A 26,979-nucleotide genomic window follows, 5' to 3' on the forward strand; every position below is an offset into this window, starting at 1 on the left:
CACTCGTTCAGGCTCTAACACATGGCGCTCATCAGGGATATAGCGCTTCAATTGGGATATGTGAAACACATCGTGCATCTTTTCAAACTCCATTGGCAATGCCAATCTATAAGCTACTTTCCCAATGCGCTCCAAAATTTCATATGGGCCTACATATTTAGCACTCAGCTTGCCCTTTTTCCCAAATCTCATAACGCCTTTGGTGGGTGATACTTTCAGGAATACTTTATCACCTACAGCGAACTCATCTTCCGCGCGTTTTAAGTCTGGCATAACTCTTCTGCCTATCTTGCGCAGCTTGAATTCTAGCCTGAATCAATCTAACGTTCTTGACGGTCTCCTCAATGAATTCTGTCCCCAAAACTACATTCTCACTATAGTCATTCCAGCAAATGGGACTTCTACACTTCCGTCCATATAACGCCTCAAAAGGTGCCATCTTGATACTCGCATGGTAACTATTATTGTAAGAGAACTCAATTAAATCTAATTGGTCCTCCCAACTTCCTTGAAAATCTATAGCACAAGCTCGCAACATGTCTTCCATAGTTTGGTTAGTCCTCTCAGTCTGACCATCGGTCGCAGGGTGAAAGGCGGTACTCATCTTTAATGTTGTCCCAAGGTTTGATTGACCTTTTCCAAAACTTGATAGAAATCTAGAGTCACGGTCTGAAATAATGTCCTTTGGGACTCCGTGCAATCTCACTACATGCTTGATATAGGTTGTAGCGAGTTGCTTCTTCTTCCATGTCTCCTTAATAGGTATGAAAACAGCGGACTTGGTCAGTCTATCCACTATAACCCAAATGGTATCATTTCCACTCCTCGACTTGGGTAAGGCAGTCACAAAGTCCATAGAAATCGAATCCCACTTCCATCCAGGAACCTCTAGTGGTTGGACTGTCCCCATGGGCCTCTTATGGTCTATCTTCACTTTCTGACAGGTTAGACACTTAGACACATACTCGGCTACCTCTCGTTTCATGTTCGGCCACCAATATATCACCTTAAGATCCTTATACACTTGTCACCCCCAGGGTGCACAGAATACGGAGTATTATGCCCTCATCCATAAGACGTCTTTTTAGGTCGTTACACTTCTGTGGTACACACCACCGTCCCTTAAACCTTAGACTCCCATCCTCATGAATCTTGAAGTCCACCTCCTTACCTTGCTTCATTTTCTCTTTTATCTTATCTAGATGCTCATCCCCAACTTGACCCTCAATGATCTCATCGAAAATGACACTCCCAACGAAAGATTACTGAGTCTCGCCTCACTTTCCCCAGGATTTAAAATTTCTAGGTTCAACCTTTGCATATCTCTACACAACTCCTCAGGAACTATCAAAGTACTCAAGCTATGACTCGATTTCCTACTCAAGGCGTCAGCCACCACATTGGCTTTCCCTTCATGATACTGGATGTCTAGATCGTAATCCTTAATCAACTCTAGCCATCTCCTTTGTCTCATATTCAAGTCTTTTTGGGTAAATATGTATTTTAAGCTCTTATGGTCTGTGAATATCTTGCAAGTTGCCCCATAAAGATAATGTCTCCAAATCTTCAATGCAAACACTATGGCAGCTAACTCTAGATCATGGGTAGGGTAATTAGCCTCATAAGGTTTCAGTTGACGCGATGCATAAGCTATTACCTTCCCATTCTGTTGCAACACAACCCAAACCATTCTTCGAAGCATCACTATAGACCTCAAATCCCTCATTCCCATCAGGTAGGGTTAAGACAGGTGCAGTGGTTAAACGATCTTCAAGATCTGGAAAGCTTCCTCACACTTCTCATTCCACTCAAACTTGGACTCCTTTTTCATTAAATTGTCATAGGTCTCGCTATCTTCGAGAAATCCCTCACAAATCTCCTATAATAGCCAGCTAAACCCAAGAAACTTCTAATGTCAGTCACACTCTTTGGAGTTGGCCACTCACTCACAGCTTGAATCTTAGCAGGATCTACAGAGACTCCTTCCTTAGACACAAAATGACCCAAGAATGCTACTTTCTCCAAACGAAACTCACACTTAGAGAACTTGGCATATAGTTGGTTCTTCCTCAAGGTTTCCAAGATAATCCTCAAATGTTCATCATGCTCGGTTTCATTCCTCGAATATATCAAAATGTCATCAATGAAAACCACTACGAACTTATCTAAAAACTCATGAAAGATTCTATTCATCAAATCCATAAATATAGCAGGAGCATTGTTAACCCAAATGGCATTACAGTGAACTCGTAGTGACCATAACGCGTTCTAAAGGCAGTCTTAGGTACATCCTTATCAGCTACCCTCAATTGGTGATATCCTGAACGTAAGTCAATCTTCGAGAACACACTAGCTCCATTCAATTGATCGAATAGGTCATCTATTCTAGGCAAAGGGTACTTGTTCTTATGGTAACATTTTCAACTCCCTATAGTCTATACATAATCTCATACTCCCATCCTTTTTCTTCACGAACAAAACAGGAGCTCCCCAAGGCGATGCACTAGGTCTGATATAACCCTTATCCAAAAGTTCTTGCAATTGCGTCTTTAACTCACTCATCTCAGGAGGTGCCATTCTATAAGGTGCCTTAGATATAGGTGCAGTTCCAGGAACTAAGTCTATGGTAAACTCAACGCTCTTGCAGGCGGCATACCTGAAATTTCACTCGGAAATACGTCCATAAACTCATTACTATGGAACATCCTCAAGTTTTAACTCAGCTTCTTACTCACATCTTGCACGCTACAGAAAAAAGCTCACACCCCTTTCTCATCAACTTCTGCACTTGCATAGCAGAGATCATCCAAATTCTTGGTTTCCCAAATCGTCTATATGAGGTCAATTTTCCCGAAGGGTTTCTCAACACTACTTTTGAACTTCACAATCAATCCTGGCCTTTAATGACTCAACAGTTCATCCCAAGAATCACATCTAGGTCTCCCAAATTGAATTCTATTAAGTCAGACGGGAATACAAAATCTCCTATCTTTAAAGGCAATTTCTAAACAACTTGGTACACCTTATGATTTCTCCAATAGGTATACTAATAGGCAAATCAATCACTTCAAAATCTACTAACCCCAATTGAATTTCCTCAATCAAAGCTTGCTCAAATCATTGAGCCTTTAACTCCTCAGTGGCTATTACCTCAAATGGAAATCTAGACAATGCTATGAACTTGCTATAATACTTAGAGATAGTCATACTTCTCATCCTAAGGTTTATAAACTCTAGTTTTCTCATAAAAGCAGGGTAAAACTTTTCTCTTAAAGCAGCAATAAAGGATTCCCAAATAAACTCTTTCATAATACGAGTCTAGTCTCATTCTCTTTCTACTATAAGTCAGTCTCATCTTTCAGATACATATAACTTGACCTACTTTCAACTCTCAGGACAGTTCACAGCCCAAAAATCTTTTCAAACGCCCTAATCCACTTCTAAGAGGATAGGGTCAGCTTACCCCTTAAGGTACGACGAGTTTAATCTTAGCTAGTCTCTCAAACATGTCCCAGCAGAATCGGGAATCTCAACTCTTTCGAGTCAAATTCTTTGCCAACAGGCGAATAGCAGAAGCTAAGGCATCATTATTGTTTGACGCTCTACTTTGCGACTGAAATCTAACGTAACTCTACTTTGGGTTCCAGCATAACTTACATGCCCATCTAAGAAGGCAACATTTGATTTGATCATTAAAGATCGCATCAACAAACAATTTCACTAAGTTTCAATATGAAGTGTTCTCTATTAGCCACATAATCATTCATGTAATATATATTCACATCAACGTGCAAGTAGAAACAAGCAAGCAAGAATATAATCATATGATAAAAAGAATGATAATAATAAATAAAAAAATAATCCCATCACGTGCCCAGAATAAATTCTTACTCGCTCATGTAAATAAATAATAGATTTTATTCCTCAATCGATAATAAGAATATTTTCCCAATCCAAAATAACCAACTTATTCCTCAATAATATAAAGAATACTCAATAAGGAAATTTAAACCATTATAGCTTGACTACTTTCCAACAACTAATCTTAAAGCATAAATAAATACTCTATAGAGTTACATTATCATTCCTATCCTTATTTCCTTTATACTTTTATGGAGTAAACATTTCATCTCCAAAGTCTCCAAAGTCTTCACTAGATAATAATAATAGTACAATAATAATAATTTGAATTCCTAGATCTAGTATTCTTCAAACCTTTTGGATGAGTCCATTTTCATCCATCTCTAAAACATTCACATCGCTCAGATAAAGTCTCCAAATAATATTGTAGATGTCCTTTCAGGTTTGCACTCTAGTAATAATCAAACTCTTGAATTACTTCATATATCGCTAACAGGGATGCCTACTTTTAACACATAATGCATAATGCTCTCTAAGGTAGTGTAACTATAACTTCCAGGCTCATGACATCGAACATTCTCATCATCGCTCAATACAATAGGGTTATAATAGCTTCCTACTCTATTAACTTGTCTGACAGACATGGTTAGAGATCTACAAAAAATAAACCTATAATGGTTTAGCACTCTCTCTAACGTGTTCCCACAAAATAATAAGGGTAAACAAAAACAAAGGCATGTAAAATATAACACCTTAGCAGGCAAGAAAGATATAACAGTTAGCAGGGAAGAAAAACATTCATGCATCATCAGCAGGGAAGTAAAATAATAATGCTCTTATTTGCAGAGAAGAAATAATGATGATGCTGAACTAACTTTTCAATGCAGGCATATAATATTTCTATCCTATATGCCCTTCTTATACTACCCATTCTCACAATGCAATACTATACCTTAAAGGCATGAAAACTAATGCAGACACTTTTATGAATAATGTTACTTAAGTGCCTAAAAATAAATTTTCGAAATAATAAAAAAGTTTCGGACCACCTGGTCACTCGAAAAATTTCACTCGGCAAATTTTTTTTTTTAAAAAAAAAAATCGAACTCTTCCGTTTCCGGAAAAATTTCGAACCTCAGATTTCCTTCAAAAAAATTTAAGTTTATATAAAAAAAAAAATTGGTTCTAAAAAAAAAGTATTTTATGTCTAACTTTTCAAAATGGAAATGTAGGAGCATACTAAGGTTTCCTTCAAATAACCCATAAGCTAGGTAACTTAAGAAGCTAAAGCCACTTAATAAGCTAGTTAGTTAGGCGCCTATAAGTCTTAAACTAACCTAAAGCTCTGATACCACTTTGTAACACCCCGATAATTCTCTCTTTCTAGAAAATACTTTTATAACAAATCTAGAGAATTACCCAGGCATTATCGCCCGTGTGATAACGTTTCGGCTTACTCAGAATTTTGCAGCGGAAAACTTATTAAGACAAAAATCAACTTTATTAAACTTATGAAACCAAATGACAATGTCAAACTTATACACACCAACTAAATAACCCTCAACCTTAAATAAAGATGTTCCTACGAAAACAACTTAAATAATACTAATGTCACAAAAGCCTCTCCATTCCAGATTCCCCAATGGTATGCATCTTCGAACCTGTAATGTCAATGCTGTCTTGACTCTGCTCCCCGAAGGATCACCACAGGATCAATAGGCAAAGCCATGATCACAAACACAGACAAGCACGTAATCAGCAAAGCTGAGTACTACATATCAGACAAAAATAATCCTAAACATGATACTACACATAAATTTGCAGGGATAAATAATAACATAAATAAGTAATACTCTGCAGACGACTTTTACTGAACTAAACTTAAATTAGCTTTTTATCACTTTAATGGAATAGTTATTAGACGAGTTGTCCTGCCAATAAAAATGAAATGGGGGCGCGACTCCGCATTTCAGAGTGACCTGCGATATCGAGGAACCTTTGAATAAAAAGGGATGGTGATCAACCCATTCCTAGAAAAGCTATGGCACGCTCACCATAACCCCAACCCTTATGTCCAACTCTAGACGTGCACTAGTCTAAAGTCTATAACTTATTCTCGTTTCACTTTGCGTTGCATTCATTTTAATACTTGTGATGACACCACAACAACCAAATAATACACAATTCATAACCACATAACCATAACAAAATTCCTTTTTATCTTTAGATTAACAAGTGTTCACAACTTATCAATCAAGACTCCTTTTATTTCTTTTTATCCTTTGTTGAACCCAGCCAACAGAAATCCGTACCTTTACATAGGTATAAACCATACTTACCAAATAAGATCCACGGTTCTTATAAGATAAATAAATACTCTCCAAGAATCTATGTAACACATGATTCCAACTTACTTAAATTAATCCACTTACGAATTAATACCAAACTGAACGTATTGCTTGCATCAAACTTCCATACAAACAATTCATACTCATACATATTCTCAATTTACATGTAGCACACAGGCAAGTAACATGTAAAGTAATTATAGTAAATCATATACATGACAACAAGGTCCTATACATGATACTAATAAGTAACAATCATCCCTAAGGCATGTTCTAAACCATTTAGCACGTAGACTATGTACGTACCTCGTATAAACGTAACGGTAGGCCACTTTTAAGCACTAAAAGTCCCCTACAGTGAATTCTCCGCCTAAAACAACCAAGAAATCGAGTAAATACTTGTACTAAAAAAAAATACAGCAACTTTAAAATTTCCCAAACCCTTTTAAACTTCTTTAAAAATCGCTTTTATAATTTAAACTCTCATTATTTTTAATCCCTAGTATAGATAAACTATTCTAGTGATTAAAAACCATTAAAAACCTTAAAATATTAACTTTCTGAATTTCCAGCAACTATAAAATTTTCTAAACCTTCTGAAAATATTTTAAATGAATATAAAAATCGTATTCCAATCAAAAATCATATTCATACTCTAAATATGCGATTTCTAGTGATTTAAAACCCTAAAAATCACATCTTTCATGATTAAAACTAAAAATAATAAATCTGAAATTTTTCTTTTATACACAGGATCCGAAAAATACATATTTCATAATAAAAATAACAACTCAAATCGAAATCATGCAAATAATAATATAATAATAAAAAATTAGAACTTTAATGGAATCTTAAAGGAGAAGTAAAGAAAACAACCAAAATAAGAGGAGGAAGGTGGCGCCGAGGCTGGGCAGCAAGGTCCGGCGGAAATCACTTTTTCGGCTCCAAGAAAAGGTTTGTGGCGTTTCTTGTTCAACAAGAAACGTTACTTAGCGAAGAAGAAACGATTTTTGAGAGAAAAGATGGAAATCACGCACAAGAGGAAGAGGAGAGAGAAAATGTCGAGTGAGGGGAGAGAAACTCAAAGTCACGTGCAAGTGAGGAGAGAGAAAATAAGTGTAGGGCAAAAATTCGGGTTTTAGGATATTTAAATAGGCTAATCCTATTGGGCTTAGGAAAAGGAAAGAATTCAATAATTAAAACAATAGGCTAATCCTATTGGGCTTAGGAAAAGGATTTCAACAATTAAACTTTGATGACTAACAAGGTGGGCTTGTTAGGACTTTAGTCATCAAATTCCTTTCCCTTTTTATTTCTTTTGGGCTTTTGATTCCATTAAGTTTCTTTTCGAATATACGTTTAATAATTAAACTCTTATTTAAAACGCGCTTAATTAAAATTTTACAAACTTTATTAAGCTTAGAAAAATTATTTTTAGTTGACTTTTAAAATAGTCAACCCTTTTAAAAGTCAAACCATTTTCCAAACTCATTTGGATTTAATATAATTACATAAATAACTTAATATATTTATGAAAATCCTTTAAAAATGTGGGGGATTACAGATAGACTAAAGAAAACCCCACCGCCTTGGTCTGATATCCATACCCAGGCTGTTAAAACAATGAAAACCCGTGTTCTAGAAATTCCATGCCTTAGTTTAGCAAACCCTAACCTTTCTAAAATTGTTGAAACAGATGCCAGTGACAAAGGTTATGGAGGTATCTTAAAGCAAGTCGATAATGGAAAAGAATACATTATCAGGTTCACCTCAGGGCACTGGAATGATACCCAGAAAAAATACTCTACTATAAAACAGGAAATGTTGTCAATTGTTCTTTGTATTACCAAATTCCAATCTGATTTATTAAATAAAAAATTCCTCTTACGAGTTGATTGTCAAGCTGCTAAAGCTGTTTTAAAAAAGGATGTCCAAAACATTGTTGCAAAACATATTTTTGCCAGATGGCAATCTATTTTAAGCATTTTTGAATTTGAGATTGAGCATATAAAAGGAGAAGAGAATTCTATCCCTGACTTCTTAACCCGTGAATTTCTTACAGAAATGCCTAAAAAGACAAAAGATAAGGAGAAGTCCCGACCTCCTCCTGAGAAAGCCATATGCACCACACAAAAACCAATAAAAACCTGGTACGATGCAGTTCAGAATATGGAGAGTGAAACCTCCTCCATTGATAGAACACAGGAAGTTCAGGACTGGCTCCTTTCCATCTTTGAGCATCCTTCGTCTATCCTAAAACACCCCCAAATCCTCCAAGCTTTCCAAAACTCTAAGCAAAACCAGGAAAACTCCAGCAAAGCATTCGTAGAAGACAAAAATCACCCAGGGAAAAATGTTACAGTTATTTCAAAAACAGAGGAAGGAGAATCTTCTCAAAAAACCCCTCCTCAAAAACAATTTGTAAAACCAGGAAGCTCTCAGGTCGTGGTGGCTCAACCAAAGAAAAATGAGACTTCCGAATATTTTATAAAAACTGCTTCTCAAAACATTATAACTATTGAACATGGGTATCATGATGAAGATCCCTATGTTTCAATTCAAAAAATATTTGGAAAAAACTGGTTTTATAAACCATGGGATCGTACTAAAACAACAGATTATTACCAGACAATCCTTGAAATCACTGGCTCCGCTGAATTCAAGCACTTTTTCTACAAGAATGAACAAATCGAGCCGTCTTATTCAACCATCAAAATCCTAAAAGTTCTTAGTCCTCACGACTGGAATCAAGACCTTTCAAAACACAAAGCCATCCCTATTAGCTTCAATAAATATTGCAAAACCTTTAATTATTAGGATTACCAACAGGCTTGGTTTTCCACCTTCCTAATACAAAACAATAGATTATCCCATTCTTGGTTAATCTACTTTACCACTAAAACCATACAGCCAGAAAAATTGCCATCTTGGTTTACACATTGGTGGAAATTCTATGGCTCTTCTACCGAAATCCTTCACCCTGAAGTCACAAAAAGCTATAATACTTTCAGAACCCAATATAAACCTTCAAATATTGAAAGGCGTTTCCCTGCCTTATGTTTATTTTCAATGAAGTTCTACCTCCCTTGGGTTTGTCAATGGTTCCTCGAAATAAACCAAGATCAAGGGGGCATGGTCCTACAATGAAAATTTAAAACTAGATGGTGGTCAAACTTCAATGCTCCACAATCTATTCTCGAACCAGCCATTAAAGAATGGTTAAAGAAAAACGGTAACACAGGTGTCATGACATCAGGGGCAGAACAATCTCAGTTCCTAGCCCGAAAATCACAAGCAAATTCCTTGCTTGCCTCGGCTAAAACCCCTGAAGATTACGCACGGATCCTTTGACAGCTAGCTAATAGCATGTCTGAATCCTCCATAACTTCGGATAATGAAACAATAGCCGACTCCTCCATCCACCTGAGTGACGATGAATAAGATGCTGGTTTCCAGACTTACAAAAAAAAAAAAAAAAAAAAAAGGTTCTCTCACTATCTTCAAAACAGCTATAGGATGCAAACAGACAAAATGCTTCAGACCTACAGTCTCACTGACATTTTGAACAGCTTCAGACAAATTCCTCAACAGTAAAAAGCTGCAAAACTATTCATCAACAGTGTAAAGCTTTAGCAAAACGAAATTGTGAACAGTTTAAAGCAGAAGACAAATTGTTCATACACAGTTAAACAACAAGACATCACCAGTTCTCCCCTGCCTATAAATTGAGGACTCTTCTTCAGTTGAAGGCTGAGCAAAATACACGATATAGAAGCTCCTCAAAAAATCTCTCTCTCTCTCTCTCTTCTTCCACAAATAAATTTGTAACTCTCTTTAGTATTTTCAGTTTCATATCAAGACGATTTGTAAGTCTTTCATTTTAAGCAATGGCTGGTTAAACCGCCTTATTTTAATTTTTTTATGTTTTATTTTAATATTTTATCTTATCTCTGTATTATCTGTTAACACCCCAGATCCTTAAGCTTAAAAGAATAATCAACTCCATAGTTTATAACATACTACTATGATTTTTCAATCTTTAACACCCTGAAAATCCATGCTTTGATAATTGAAAATTTGATCTAAACATAATAAATAAATCTGAATTTTATTTTCTTCAATACATAAATTATATAATCTTAGATTCATAATCAAATCATCAAACTAAAGCTTTTAAACATAGTTAAACTAAAAACAAATCTTAAAATCACAATCTTCGAATAAAACTTGAGGAAGAAGTGTAATCAAACCAAAACAAAGGAAGAGAATGACAAGGGTCGCCGGCAATGGTGACGTGGCAGCGGTGGCGACAGTCGGCGGTGGTTTGATTGAGGAGGGAAGATTACTTATTGAAGAAGAAAGTGTTGCTTGTAAGTGAAGAAAGAAGAAAATTGTGAGAGAGAAAGAGGAAAAGGGGCGCCAATATTGGTGTGGAGTGAGGAGAGAGAAAATTATGTGTGCGGAAAAATTATGGGTTTAATGAATTTATGTATGTGTTATCCTTGCGGGCTTAGAAAAAGGCAACTGGGCTTAAATAGAGTTTAATGGTGAGTAAATTGATGTTTGGATCTCCTAACTCAACTAAAAGTCCTTTTTTGGCAATTAAAAATTGTTATTGACAACCAAAAAAAAGGTATAGAAATACAACCTAAACTAACATAGGATTCAAGCTTAGTAATGTCAACCCCCGCCCCCCACCTTCTAGGAAATGTTTGGGGAGAAAACCACCAAGATAAGAAACCATCTCAACTACTGTGAACAAACTCAGAGGCACCAGAACTAAAGCTAACAGATTACTAAAATCAACATTGTTATCTTAGGATCAATCTCTCATGAAGGGAGTGATTACAACGACAAGCTACACTAAAAACAATGTTTTTAAACATACAGTTGGTAAGTAGGGATAATTTTCTCTTCAAAGATGTTCCTATTTCTCTAGATCCAAATGTGATACACACATTCCACAAACATCATGTTATAAAGTTGTCCAGTGGCACCAGTTTTCCTGCTGAATTTTGCAGCTAGCTCCACCTCTTTAGATTGATGTCTAGATCTGTTTACTCCAATCTGCTGCAAACATAGGCTCCAAACCTCTGTACTGTAGTTGCAAGTGAAAAATAGGTGATCTTGTGTAACACCCCGATAATTCTCTCTTTCTAGAAATAACTTTATAATATAAAACTTAGAGAATTACCCAGGCATTATCGCCCGTGTGATAACGTATCGGCTTATTCAGAATTTTGCAGCGGAAAACAATTTACTAAAACCAACTTTATTAAAACTTATTAAATTAACGACAAGTGTTTGAAACTAAAACACACCAACTTAAATAAACTAATATCTGAAATAACATGTTCCTACGAAAACAACTTAACTACGCTAGATATATATATAGTCTCTCCATTCCAGATTCCCAATGAGATGCATCTGCGAACATGTAATGTCAATGCAATATCGACTCTGCTCACCAGAAGGATCATCACAGGATCAATAGGTACAGCCATGATCACACACACAAACAAGCACGTAATCAGCAAAGCTGAGTACTACATATCAGACATAAATAATCCTAAACATGATACTACATAAATAACATGCAGGGGTAAATAATAATATAAGCATATAATAGTTTGCAGACAACTTTTACTGAACTAGACTCTAAACATTATTTCTTCCTTTAAATGGAATAGTTATTGGACGAGTTGACTTAACTAATAATATGAAATACGGGAGCTATACCACGTATTCCATAAATGACCTGCGATATCGAGGAACCGTTGAACTGAAAGAGGGATGGTGATCAATCCATTCCTAGAAAAGCCATGGGCTACCACCATGTACTCCAACCCTTAGTGTCCAACTCTAGACGTGCACCAGTCTAAAGTTTATAACTTATTCTCGTTACACTTTACGTTATTTACATGTTATTACTTGTGTTGACACAAACAGACAAGTAACACATAATTTATAATCAAACATTCATAACAGAACTTCTTTTATCTTTGGATTAACAAGTGATCACAACTTACAATCCAAGACTACTTAATTCCTTTTTATTCTTTACTAACTTACTTGTTGAACCTAGCCAACAATAAACTTTACCTTTAGATAGGTATAATTTGTAACTTACCAAATAAGGTCCATAGTCCTCATAAGATGATAAATAATACTCAAAGAATACATGTAATACATGATTCATTTTAACTTATATTAATTCGTACACGAATTAATAAATAAACTAACTTAACATGCTTGCATCAATCATTCCATACAAACATTTATAATCTGATAACATAATCACTTTTAGATCACATGTTGCACACAGGCATATAACATGTAAAATAAATTCCAGCAATCACATATATGAACAAATAGGTTCCTATACATGATACGACTAATATTTAAATACTTCTTAGAACATGCTTCTAAACCACATAGCACGTAAATAATGTACGTAGCTTGTATATACTAGCCTGTAGACCATTTTTAAATCGTTAAAAGTCTCCTACAACGTAATCTCCGCCTAGAAAATAAAGTAACTAAAATTAATAACTTGAACCAAAAATAACAGCAGCTTTAAATAAATTAAAACCCCTTAAAAACATGTTCTAAAATCGTTTTTAAGTATCAAACTTACGTTATTTTTAATTCCTAGTATAGTTACACTATTCTAGCAATTAAAAATCCTTAAAACACTACTACAAAAGGAGTGTTATCGCGAAGCTTTTTGACCCATTTGGCGACGCCAAAAAGCGTCGCGAAATTTGCTCGGGACGCTGTCAAAAAGCGTCGCGCCAATTGAGTAGGTAAATTACGACGTCTAAAAGCGTCGCCATTCTTGACGCTTAACAGAGTCCCCAATTGTCTCGTCACGTAAAAGCGTCTCCATTCGCGATGACTTGTAGCACCTTGTCGCATCTAAATTTAGACGCTTTTTGGCGTCGTGAAAAGAGAAGTTGACTTCAAATTTTAATATTTGTTTGGCAAAATTTCATGGCTATAAAATGCATTTTGATTTTTGTAGTTCCTTTTGCTATTTTTCCAAATTATATATATATATATATATATATATTATATATATATATATATATATATATATATATATATATATATATATATAAACACATATACATTTACTCTAGAATAAAACAAACATTGAAACTTGAAATATATATAAGATAAAAAAAAAATACTTTGATCAATATATTATAAATGTATACTAATATAATTAAAATCTACAAATATTGCTTATTCACCAAAATCCTAGCCAATATTTTTCTATAAACATAATTGCAAATTGTATGTCGAAGTTAAGTCTAATAAAAATATCCAAAGTGAAACCTTGAAAATAAGCTAAACTAATAAGATCTAGCGCACTAGCAAAATAGATGACGATACGATGGTAGCTACTTTGAAGCCATCCCTTCTTGATCTGTTATACCTTCATTATTTTCGAGTACCTTCAAAAGGAGAAAAAAAAAAGACAAAAAAAATATAATCAGTAATGATAATATAAAAGTTTGGAGTTCGTTTAATATATGAAAATAATCTGCACACTACCCCGGATTGGATCACATTGTCATATCATCAGTCTAAAAGAATTCCACATGGAAACATAATACATAACAGAATACCAGATACAAAAACTTTGAAACAACTAGCATTTAAAGAATGCAAGGTGCACCAGAATTGTCACACCACGACTTCCCACAACATTGCCAAAAGACAAAAAAAAAAGATTAAAAAAATATAGGCTTCAGACAATAAATCCTCTAATCAAACAAAACTACTCAATGTGATTAATATGAAATTGCAAATGGTTATTCAGAATATGAACCTAAATTGGTTGCATGGACACCTTTTAGAAGGGATAATATCTGACTTTTTCCAATAAACTACCAAGTCACAAAAAGAGAGAACCATATCATGTCAGCATAATTTCACCTGAGACTTGGATTTATGATAGTCTGACATAAGCAACCCAATTCGTAGAGGAAATGCCACCCTCAAGTCAACTGAAGTCTAATTCTCTTCTATACCTTTGAGGTAACAAGACGTATTTCATTGGAATCCAAGTATTGATAACATTGTTGACAGCAGCAACATGATATCTGCGTCATATACATGATGTACCATGTATCATCCACATTTCACAAGTGATCATGAAATAGAAACAAGCCTAAAATGACTCCGTGAAGTACAACACTTCAATTCAAGACTGCACCTAATGTTCACTTATTCCCTTCCCAATATCACCAACAAAGATAAACCAAGGCCACTTAAATTTTTAAGACACCGTTTCTAATGACCATTCTATCTAGCATCAGCAAAGCATCTACGTACAAAAACAATTTCCATCAGCCAGTTCCACATCATTCACAATTATTTCTGATCTTTTCATTCAATAAGACACGAACCAGAAAAAGAATAAAACCATCAACAGTACACTGTACAGATACTAGAATCAATCAAGAGTCAAGACATGGACTTCAAATAAAAGGAGAGGAGAATGGAGTCAAACGGCTGCTTGGGACTATTGTTATACCTCCTTTTTTTCTCATTTACTGAAAGTTGTTCAATACATTTTATAACATCACTACCTTTGACAGACACTTGTTTATATACCCCTACTAAAATACCCCTAAATCCACCCTTTATTTTTGGCATATACAATTCTATGTACTGTACAATTAAGATAAATACAACCAATTATTTATCAGATATCAGATAGTACTCTTCTTTCTGTCAGTTCTCTTTTTCATGAATATTTGCCACTCAAAAAATCAACTCAATATCCTTTTCCTTCCCATCTTTCCCCCTTTTGTCACTATTATTATCAACCCAAGTAAGCAATAGCTCATATCACTCAAAGACTTTTTTTTTCCTTTTTCGATGTTTGTCAATATTGAGGGAGACTGGTCAGGTAGTCATTTTTCCCAATCATTCATTATGCCTTTTCAAGTCTGCTGCTTTGATCCACCATTGCTTTGATCCACAATTGAACTGAAATTGAAGGTGGGTAGCAAAGAAGAGAAGAGACTAGACAATATAGCACTCAGTAATGTGATGCGTCACCTTGGACACTCGTAACACTTTCTAGACTTTGTGTTGCATTTAAATTTGATTATGAGTTAAATAGAGTTAAAAGAATAGGTGAGTTCTTTTGGAGGGAGGGGGAGGCCAAATCAGAAGGGTAGGAGGGAGTGGGAGATTCATGACTGAACACACAAGCAGAATATATAAAAAAGATCTTAATGCTTCAGTATGCTCTAACCTTCTAGCTACAATTACTCTATTACCAAGCACTTTACTACATCTAAATATAACTTATGTGCTATAATGCCACTACACACCAAAAAGAGAAAACTAATTCATGACTGAACACACAAGTAGAATATATAAAATAGAAAGGCTGAGTCCACTATTGACAATTAAGTAAGGTTAGAGCATACTGAAGCATTAAGATTTTTTTTAGACATAAAATTTGGTAATTAGTTAAAAGACACTAGTTTAAACTCTAAAGCACACACACTCTAACACTTCCATCAATAGAATTCTAAGTGCTATATATTATCTCTGAACTTAATAGTTGACAATTAACTTGACATCAAGTCATGAAAAATACAAGTCTCTTCATGTCATTCAGTACATAAACCTTAAACAGGAAGTGTACAGAAGATACCTAGTACAGAATACATTCATTACACGATTATTTTCAAACATCGAAATCTTTGAGATTTCAGTCACAATGTGCCCAAGTTAGAGATTCAGAAAATGAAATAAATATTCTAACCAGTTAGGTGCCCAAGTTACGAGGCATACTAAGATCTATGTGAATTATTTCAGTCACAATGTGCAGCAGAGTAGAAAACATCACGAATTCAGAATTTAACTGCATGATTCATTGTCATATGAAACTTCTATTTCCCTCGACCAACTTATCCGAAGAACAATTTAAAGAGTTCTCATCATAGTAGCTATCTATATTATAGACAATTAAACTAATGAAAGTCACAAGGAAGACTCAAGTGAAGACAATAGAAATATATCTTATAGGACCAACCATCTAGCGAACGCATAAAAAAAGAGAATAGATTTGGTGTGCGCTTGTGCGCGTAAAAGCGCCTTCATAAATTAATCTTTTAACATATGTGTACCTCATGGGAGTGACAACAAACACATTTATCTTACTTATGTGAGGTAAAAAAAACCTCAGAACCATGACAGCAACAAATTATGCTAATAAATTGCTCTATAATCCATATGTTAACTGTGATACCATGATACAGTAATAAGAAAAGGTAAACTACTCGAAATGACGCAAGCAATGTGAAAACAACAGTTCCTTTTTGTATCGTGTCTTAGTATGGTATCACAGCCGAGGCAGTTATTGAAGCTGTGAAATCAGTTTGTTAAGTCACTCATGGCTCCTGTTTCAATTTTTCTTAACTCAAGTAGACAAGGCTTCTGGTGAATCTAGTGAGTACTGTATCTCGGTAAGAAACAGAAACTTTTAGTCCGATTTGTCAAGATAAAACTTAATTACTAGGCCGTATAAATGTTTGTTGATTTGTATTAAAGAAAATTTCATCCAATTCGTAATATGGACCAACTGATTTCTGTAGGATAAAAAATGATAGTGAAGCTGATATGTGAATTAAGCAGTTTTCCCCCTTCATTTTATCAAATTGTCTCATCCTTGTTGTTTCTATGGAAGTGTAAGGCTACTATTGGGTTATTAGGACAAAGAATTCAGAGACAATTGAGTGAATTCAGAGACAATTGAGTGAATTCAGATTCGAATCTTACAAATTCAAGAAAAAAAAAGAATTATTCGCAACAAATTCAGAGTCAATTCGTAACAAACCTGGATTTCGGTTGATTCGCAACAATCCTTAGCCTACTGAAGACGATTATTCGCAACAATTCTTGGCCTACTGAAGACGATTATTGAAATCTAATATATTTAAGTTGCAAATTGATTGTTTTCGCGCAATTGCTCAAGACTAGAGGTAAGAGATAAAGAATTCAATGGAAGTCGAAGATGCAGAACCAACAAAGGACAAGGATTACAGAGAGATGACGAGATAACCTGAGAATTCACACGCTGGTGAGGGAATTGAGAAGAATCCGGCCAGCGCTGATAGGGTTTGATGTTAGACGTGGATCGAGTACTGCCCTACTGGGGAGTTATTAGCAGTGCGGTTTTTGAGCGCAAGTTTGCATTCTCCAATATATGTTTTAATGAAAATTGAAGTGGCACGTGTGTTGCACACATAATTTTTGGACGCGAAAATGTGTTGGCAAAGTTCTCCACGCTTTTAGGCGTTGAGGTGGGGCGGAAATTTTGTAACCCACCCAACGCCTATAATGTGGCGTCGAGCAATAAAGCGTCCCCAAAGTAAGGTTTTTCTAGTAGTGAAAACTCCATAAATCATTCTTTTCTGAAATTACAGCACCTTTAAGATTTAATAACCATCCTCAAAACATATATAACGTGTTTAAAATTACGTACTAAATAAATCTCATACTTTATAATATATAACTTTAGTTTCTAGCAATTAAAAACCCTAAAAACTCTTATTTCCATGATTAAAACTGAAAATAAACTCAACATAATAAATCTGAAATTTATTATATTATAAACTATAATAGCCGAAATTATTTACATAAATAAAACAGTAATTTAATTCGTAAACATGATAAATAATAATAAAATAACATAAAAACTAGTCTTTTAATGGAATCTTAGGAAGGAAGAAAGAAAACAACCGACAATAATGGAAGAAAACTTGCGCCGGCAGCAACAGCAGCAGCAGCAGCAAGGGACTCGTCGGCAGCAGTTCTTGATTTTCGAGAAGGGTTTGTGACGTTTCTTGTTGAACAAGAAACGTTACTTGAAGAAGAAGAAACGAATTTTGAGAGAGAAAGGCCGAAGAACTAAGCACGAAGGAGAGAGAGAGAGAGAGAGAGAAAAGTCGAAGAGAGGGAGAGAGAAAGGGACGTGAGATTGAGAGAAAAATAATGTGTACGGTGAAATAATTTGGGTTTTTAGGAAATTTACATAAAGGCTTCCCTTTATGGGCTTAGGAAAAGAGATATTGTTTAATGAGGTTTGATGACTAACAAGATGGACAATTTAAGACTTTAGTCATCAAATGACTCTTTCCCTTTTATCCTTTTTGGATTTTCGATTCCATTAAACTTCTTTTTCAATATACTTTTAATATTTAAAACTTTTATTAAAATATGCTTAATTAAAATATTTCTAATTTTATTAAGCTATGAAAAATAATTTCATTTGACTTTTAAAATAGCCAACCCTCTTTAAAAGTCAAATCATTTTCCCAAACTCATTTGAATATAAATACAACTATATAAATTCTTAAATATATTTATAAAAATTCTTTAAAATTGTGGGGGGATTACATATTGAGTTTCTCTATTGCCAGTACACAACACACAATCATGGTTATCACCAATCCCCCATTGAGCCAACCTATCCTTTGTAGTAAGTCTTCCATGAAGCATAAGGCAGGTGATAAACAAGCTTTTGGACTAGCTTTGCTTTTGCAAATAATTCCTCTCTAAGCAATTACTGGAGAATCACCTTTCAAGTGCCAGTAGAGATGTTTAATTGAAAATCTACTGTTATGGACATACTGTTGGAGAGTGTTAACATCAGTGACTATCTCTCTGGCTGCTAAGATCTTCTTCATTTCCCAAGAGAGCCTTTGAGGTATAGGCAGGTGCCACACATCATGGTGCTTAACATAGTAAGCATGTATCCATCTGATCCATAATCTGTCTTGCTTATTAGCTAAAGCCCAAAAGTGTTTAGCTATTGCAGCCTTGTTCCACATAGTGAGGTCCTTGAAATTAAGACCTCCACTAGATTTCCTCGTGCAGAGTGTGTCCCAAGCAATAGGGTTTTTCCTAGATATGGTGTCAAGTCCAGTTCATAGGTAATATTTGCAAATAGCCTGAATCTCCCTTAAGAGCTTCTTAGGGAGGATGAAAATTTGACACCAGTAGAGCTGTATACTCTGGAGCACAGTAGCAACTAGTTGAGCTCTCCCTGCATAGGAGAGTTTCTTGTCAGTCCAACTTTTAATACGAGCAGTGACTTTAGCTAACAAAGGCTTGCACTCATTGTAGAATAGCTTCCTGGAAGCCAAAGGAACTCCCAAATATTTGAAGGGAAGAGTACCAGTAGGCATTTGCAAGTACTGTTGTAAAGTGCATGTATCATCAGGAGGGATCCCAGCAAAATAGACATTGCTCTTGTCTAGATTAGCTTCCAATCCTGAAGCCTTTGAGAACTTTTGGAAAGCATCATAGATGAGGTGAATAGAACTTTCATCAGCTCTAGCAAACATCAATAAAGCATCTGCAAACATAAGGTGAGTAACACCCACCTTTTCACATCTAGGGTGAAAATTAAAGTCAGGTATTATTTTCAATTGCCCCAGACATCTGGATAGATATTCCATACAAATGGCAAAAAGGGAGGGAGAGAGAGGATCTCCCTGTCTAAGACCCTTCTGAGCTTTGAAAGGAGGAGTAGGAGCTCCATTAATGAGCACAAAATAAGTAACAGTAGTAACACAAATCATAATCCAATTCACAAACTTGTGAGGAAAACCAAGTTCAGCAAGCATGACTTGTAGAAAAGGCCACTCAACTGAGTCATAGGCCTTTCCTAAGTCAATTTTTATCATGCATATAGGGCTAATATGCTTAGTGGAGTAGCCCTTAATCAACTCAGGAGCAAGCAGGATATTATCAGAAATAGTTCTATTAGGGATAAAACCAACTTGAGCTAAATCAACTACAGTGCCAACAACTATCTGCATTCTCATAGTTAAGATTTTAAAAATTAGCTTGTATAGAACAGTGCAACAAGCTGTTGGCCTAAAATCTTTAATAGAGTTAGGATGAGCAATTTTTGGGATCAGAGTTACCAGAGTGCAGTTGACAAGAGAAGGTAATGTACCTTCTTCAAAGAACTCCTGAATAGCCTCATACACCTTCCACTTGATAACATGTCAACTTCTCTTGAAAAACAAACCATTAAACCCATCAAACCCTGGAGCCTTAAGGTCATCAATATTATGTAATGCCAAGTCAATCTCACAATGAGTAACTGGTTGGATAAGATGGTGAACATCAGCACACTGCACTTGAGCCCCTACTATTACAGAAGCAATATCAACCCTAGGCAGACCCTAGTAAGCCAGTATAAAACTTCATAACTTCTGTTTGAATGTCAATGGCTGTAGTAAGCTTAACCCCTTGATCATTATAAAGTACAACTATATTATTCCTAGCAAATCTGTCTTTCATAGCTTGAAAGAAGAAATGGCTATTGTTATCTCCCAAATTTAACCATTGAATTCTAGACTTTTGCTTGTAAGCACTTTCTTCAATGGTCAAAAACCTCTTCAATTGATTTACACAATCAGCTTCTTGCACAAACAATTCTTCATTTATGTTAGTAGTAATTATGGTCTGAATTAAATCCAATTGCTCTTTAATTTGAGCAATTCTAGCCTCCAAATTAGCATAAAACTACTTATGCACTCCTTTAAGCTTCCCTTTGATGGTTTTCAAATTTCCCAGATTTGCTGCATAGTCATTCTTCTAGGACCATCAATCCAAGAGTCAACAATAATTTCCTCAAAATCTTCGTGATCTGCCATATAATTGAAGAACATAAAAGGTCTTCCTCTTTGATTGATAGAAGGAGAGCATTTAAAAGAAGAGGGTTGTGATCAGAAATACTAGGATTAAGATAGTCCACTATAACACCTGCATATGTAATCATCCAGTGAGAATTAACCAAACATCAGTCAATTATACTCATCACCCTTGCTTCACCTTGACTTTTATTAGTCCAAGAGAAGAAATGTCCACTGCTTCTGAGCTCTGTCAAATCAAGTATCCAAGCAATGAGTGAAGTCCTGAGTCTCATAAGTAGATATAGGTCTACCTTGAAACCTATCCTCCTCATCAAGCACTGCATTAAAGTCTCCTAAAACACATCACTCACTTGTGATTGATTGATTAAGCCTAATCAAATTCACCCATAGAGGCTTTCTAGTTTCCACTGAATGAAGCCCGTATACAAAAGTAATTAGTAGGACACCACCATTAGGCTTGTTATCTAGCTCGCTATGTATAAATTGATCAGTCTTCTCAATAGTTTGCCAAGACACATAGTCAGAGTTCCAGCACACCCAAATTCTACCTCTACTAGAATAGTCATAGTTGTCATCCCACAGCCAATTACCTCTGAACTTCCTTCTAATTCTATATTTATTGTCATTTTTCACTTTTGTTTCTAGTAAACCAAATAGATTCACTTTATTGTGACTTAAAAACTTCTTAACTTCTACTATTGTTGAGGGGCTATTCAACCCTCTCACATTCTATGCACTAACAATCATGTTGGAGATCGAAACGTGGAAGGAACCATAGCCTCCTTCATCAACTATATGCATAACAGTTCATGGGCCACTAATAGCGGGTTGATGTTCTTTGCCTTTCTTAGTAGGCACCTCTGACCATTCAATATCACCCACTCTCACTTGTTAAGAGTTACTGCCATTCACTATTTGCTGAACAGGTGTTGCAATCACTTCAGCAGCTATCTGTTGTTGTGGAGGTTGCTCTGCACTAATAGGCACTTCAGCGGCGTCATCTTTTGCTTGATTAACAGTAACAAAAGATTTTTTAGGCACCCATTTCTGAGTAACCTTGATTGTTTCATTCTTAGCCGGTTGCTTAGGAGGCTTCTTAGCATAATCATGGCCTGCATTCTAACATTTTTTACATAAAGGAGGGATCCAGTCATAATGAACTGACTATGTAATGATATTGCCAGAATAATCTTCAATATGAATACTCTTAGGGAGCTCCTTGGTAACATCAACTTCAATAAGGAGTCTAGCAAAAGAAACTCTCATTTGCCTAGTTGTACATTCATCAGCAAAGAGCGGGACTCCAATCATGCTACCTATGTTACTTAGTGTCTCTGGCCCCCAATAATTCAATGGTAGTTTAGGAAATCTAACCCACAGAGATACTACTCTCATTATTTCCTCATGCAAATTAAACTTAGGAGTCCAAGCTTTCACTATCATAGGTCTATTATTATATGAATAGGGACCAGCATACATAATCTTATTCCTGTCTTCTATAGAATCAAACTTTATCAAAAAATATCCATCTTCATGAAGAAACACCTTAGATTTACCAACATGATTCCATTTCATGTTACTAAACCGTATAATAGCACATATGGATGGTGTTTGACCAACAACATACATGACTATTGCATTTGCCCACACATCCGATAATTGTTCTACTTCAAACTTATCAATTTGAGCAACAAATTTACCATTATGAAGGCTAGGAGCAACAAACTTCAAGGACATACCTTTTGATGTGAGCTTTCTCCCAGCAGCAATTGAAGACCATGTTTTCGCAGGAATAACATCAGCAAGTTGTTCCTATTTATCCTCATCCTGGATAACCACATCATCATCAATATTATCCAGACTAGATACAATTGTAGTCATCGTTGCATTCATCTTCTCAACCATCGCCTTCTATCTTTGAGCTACTCGTTGTTCAAAAATTTGCTTCATTGCATCTACATCATTGTGTTTGTCTGTATCACCCTGTAATGGAGTGTTTACTGGAGTTTCAGTAGCAACTTTTTCTACCATTAAAGATTCTTGCTTTTCATTTAAAAGCTGAGATTGGCGCGTTATAGAAGGATTAGGCATCTGAACTTTCTTTTTTCGGCCCATGATGAGCTAGAAATCAGTAGCTTAGACCATACGCAATCCCTAGTTTACCATGGAAGGAGAAACCCTAAGCTCTCAAAAATAGTGATTTTTGGATTATATCCGGTCTATCTTAACTATAAGTCCTTTTCCTAAACAAAATAGTGTTTAGGTTCCTTAATCCCATTTAGACTCATTTTTCAAATCAAAAATGTATTTCAAATGTTTTTCAAAGCATGTCTAAACAAAATATTTTAACTTCTTTAAATCCTTAAAATAATTCCTTTGACTTTCAAATAGTCAACCTTTTAAAGAAATAAATTATTTTACACTAAATTATATTTAAATATATATATATATATATACACTAAAATATATTTATAAATTAAAAAATTCATAAATTTACGAGGGATTACATTCAATGCGACTGTTCATATAATTCTTCCCACAATTCTTGAATATCCTCTTTAAAAAATACGAAAAATTCAACCTTTATTTTATAGTTTCCTCTTTCATAAATCTCAAATAATATATAACAGATAGATTTGTAGATTGTGAACATTTTTTTTGTTGTTAAAATAGAAATTTGTAGATTAGTGTAGAGTTTAGAGAGAGAGAGATACACGGTTAGATAGAGAAACGAAGAAGTTGAGAGTGAAGGAGGAAGGTGAAAAGTTTGAGTGAAGTAAATGAAATGGAAAAAAAAATTGATGGGCTTAGGTTTTTGAATAGCCCAAATCAGCCGAGAAAAGGTGGAGAAAGAGAGAGAGTAGTGATATATTTTTTTCTTCCTCTTTTGGGGCCTTTTTAATTATTACTTTGCCATTTGTAAGTAGTGGGCTAACAAAACAATCTAATACTATAATATATGTTACAATGAATATGGAATTATATTTTTGGCAATCAAGTAAATTATATCATTTTCTTAATTGTTGAAATATTATATTATTATAGAGAGTAATATAATAATTTATGGGCTAACATAGTTGCAACTATTATATGCTAACTTTTGGGCTTATTGAAGGAAAATATTATAATTTATGCGCTAACATGGTTGGAATGATATTATTAGTTTGTAAAATTATTTAGGAGTTACTAATGGGCTTATTATGAGCCAACTTCTATACATACATGGACTGAGTTAGGATAGAATTATTTCTTTTTTGTTAAATTATTACAATACTTATGTATATAATTGCTTTATTTATTTTAATTTTAATTAGTTTGAACATAGAAATTAATATTTTAAAAGTTAGAATAAATCGTCTAATGAATAATTAATATATTTAAATATTGATTTATTGTAATCTTCCGTAATTTTATGGTTATAAATATATTTTAGTATTTATTCAAACATAATAGTTAGAATATTATTATTAAAGGATGATTTTGAACTTAATATATATTGACTATTTTGAAACTCAAAGGAATTATTTTAAGGATTTAAGGAAGTTAAAATATTTTTGTTTAGGAATGCTTTGAAAAACGTTTGAAATATTAATTAGATTTGGAAAAGAAGTTTAAATGGGCTTGAGGAACACAAATACTAAGTGGATTAAGAAAAAGATTTCTATGTTATGAGTTCTAATTCATCAATCCTATTCATCATTAAACTTTATTTGAACCCAATCTCCTTTTCCTAAGGCCAAAAGAAAAAGTCTCTTTATAAATACTTAAACCCAATTATTTTACCATACAAAAAATTTATTCTCTCTCCTCACCATCAAAGCAGCCGACCTTCTCTCTCTTCTTCTTCCACGTGACTTTTTCCTTTTCTCCCAATTTTTCTTTCTTCTTCTTCAAGTAACGCTTTCTTCCACGTGACTTTTTATGTTTTATTTTAGTACTAACCATGATTAATAACTTTAATTTACTATTTCAATGATTAATCTTGGATTATATATATATTGTATTAAAATAATAAAATTTCAGATTTGATGATTATTTTTAGATTGAGTTTTTAATTATCAAAGCATGGATTTTTAGGGTGTTAAATATTAGAAAATCATAGTATAAGCATGTTTAAGTATGTTTAAAGAGAGTTTTATAATTTTATAAGTTGCTGGAATTTTAGAAAGGGCTTCAATAGTGGAGTTTTATGGATTTAAATTACTAGTATGGTAGTCCCATGCTAGATAAAATAAGTAATTGAACTTTTAATGGTAAAAACAACTTTTTAAATATTTTTAAAGAGGATTTAAAGTATTTTCAAGTTGTTGGATTTTATTTAGAGTATTGACTTTGATTTATATTGGTTGTTTTAGGCGGAGATTATTCAGTAGGTGACTTTTAAGTGATTAAAGGCGGCCTATCAGTTTGTCTACACAAGGTACGTACATACCAATGTGTTATGTGATATACTATCATGATTTAAGAAGGATAAATTGTAGTATCATGTATAGGAACTTTGTAAGTTCATATGTGATTTCTAGTATGATTGAATTTTACATGTTTTATGCTTGTGTGCAAACATGTTGATTATGAGATTTGATTATGAGTTAAAGATTATCATGTTTGTATGGAATATTTGATGCAAGCATGTGGTTTGGAACTTTAGCTATTAATTCACATGGGGGAATTAATATTTTTGTTGAGATTGAATCATGTTGAATCATGTGTTTCCTTACTGTATTATTTTCACTACTTTATAAAGATTGTGGGCGTTATTTGGTAAGTTGATAGGTTATGCCTTTGAAAGGTAAGATTGATTGTTGGCTAGGTTCAACAAATAATAAAGATTGAAATTAAAGGAAGTAATCTTGGATTGTAAGTTGTGTGATCGCTTATTAAATCCTAAGATAAAAAGAAGTTCAGTTGTGTATGTTTGATTTGATTTCTGTATTACTTGTGTGTCATAACAAGTAATAAATTGTAAATTACGTAAAGTGTAACTTGGATAGTAATAAACTTTGGATTGGTGCACGCCTGAAGTGGGACAATCAGGAGTTGGAGTACATGGTGGTAGCCCATGACTTTTTCTGGGAAACAGATTGATCACCGTTCCTATTTTTTAAAGGTTCCTCGATATCGCAGGTCATTTTGGAATACGGAGTCGCCCCCATATTTCGTCTTCCTAGGTGAAGGCAAGTTTAGTTAGACAACTCAGTCCAATAACTATTCCATTAAAGTAATAAAAAGATGATTAAAGTTTAGTTCAGTAAAAGTTATCTCCAGAATGGTATGTTATTATATTATTATTTATCCCTGCATGTTATTTATTAGTATCATGTTAGGAATGTTTATGTAATACTATGTAGTACTCAGCTTTGCTAATTACGTGCTTTTTTGTGATTGTTGATCATGGCTTTGCCTTATTGATCCTGTGATGATCCATTTTGGTGAGCAGATTCTTTAGAGCATTGACATCTGCAGGTTTGCAGATGTTTCATCATGGGGATATAGGAATGGAGAGCTTGTGTAGCAAATTGTTATATCTATTACTTTAGTAGGAACATATTATATTGAGTTTGGTTTGAAGTAGACATTTATATTGTGTTTAGTTTTAAGTACTTATGTATTTATTATATTAAAGTATGAATTTTAGTTATATATGTTTTTCGCTGCAAAATTCTGAATAAGCCGATACGTTATCACACGGGCGATAATGCTTTGGTGATTCTCTATGTTTTATATCGCAAATGTATTTTTGGAAACAGAGAATTATCGAGTGTTACATTTATTTCTCTCTAAATTGTAATTTATTATATTACCATGCTTTTGTAATAATAGTATTTACTAAATACTTTGATTTTCTATATATGTTTATATATACATTTTACTACGTAATAATTACAAAAAAATTCACATTTTTAAAAAGTTAATGCAGAATCATTCAATTACTTGGAGAAGAAGAAACTAGAACAGAAGCGTGCAAGACATAAACGAATGCTTATACTCTCAAGCAAACGTAATAAAATATTGTCAGATTTTCAGAGTCAGCAAAGCAGTAATAATGTTGTGAACTCACTTATATGTTG

At 34.3% G+C, this 26,979-nt stretch overlaps 1 long non-coding RNA gene across 1 annotated transcript; it reads right to left on the reverse strand.

The window, feature by feature from the left end:
- Positions 1-13,391: 13,391 nt before the first annotated feature.
- LOC125492590 (uncharacterized) lies at positions 13,392-17,386 on the reverse strand. Its single transcript, XR_008967453.1, has 2 exons — positions 17,077-17,386; positions 13,392-14,320 (listed from the first exon to the last, which is right to left on the reverse strand). It is a non-coding gene; the product is annotated as an uncharacterized LOC125492590 (long non-coding RNA).
- Positions 17,387-26,979: the final 9,593 nt, after the last annotated feature.

The sequence above is a fragment of the Beta vulgaris genome, chromosome 8 (assembly GCF_026745355.1).
Source record: "Beta vulgaris subsp. vulgaris cultivar EL10 chromosome 8, EL10.2, whole genome shotgun sequence".
NCBI classification, from domain to species: Eukaryota; Viridiplantae; Streptophyta; class Magnoliopsida; order Caryophyllales; family Amaranthaceae; genus Beta; species Beta vulgaris.